Genomic DNA, 575 nt, shown 5'->3' on the forward strand with positions numbered 1-575 from the left:
CTTCCTCTGGACCCTCTAGGGATGCGCCCGCGCCCCCCTGCCCCTGGGGCTCCCCCACCCTGGGGACCCCTGCACCCTGCCCAGCCTGCACCCTCTTCCCCCCGGGCCCCTCACACCCTCCGCCTCCCTCCCCCTGCATCCCCCTGCCCTGGGGACCCCTGCGCCCTGCCCAGCCTGTGCCCTCTTCCCCCCCAGACCCCCCACACCCTCTGCCTCCCTCCCCCCGCGCCCCCCTGCATCCCCCTGCCCTGGGGACCCCTGCGCCCTGCCCAGCCTGCGCCCTCTTCCCCTCCGGACCCCCTACACCCTCTGCCTCCCTCCCCCCGCGCCCCCCTGCATCCCCCTGCCCTGGGGACCCCTGCGCCCTACCCAGCCTGCGCCCTCTTCCCCTCCAGGCCCCCCACACCCTCCGCCTCCCTCCCCCTGCATCCCCCAGCCCTGGGGACCCCTGCGCCCTGCCCAGCCTGCGCCCTCTTCCCCTCCAGGCCCCCCACACCCTGCGCCTCCCTCCCCGGACCGCTCTCGGGGGCCGGCGGGGCGGAGGGAGGCGCCGCTGGAACCCGCCCCCGGAGCCT

Source organism: Chrysemys picta, chromosome 22, assembly GCF_011386835.1.
Source record: "Chrysemys picta bellii isolate R12L10 chromosome 22, ASM1138683v2, whole genome shotgun sequence".
NCBI classification, from domain to species: Eukaryota; Metazoa; Chordata; order Testudines; family Emydidae; genus Chrysemys; species Chrysemys picta.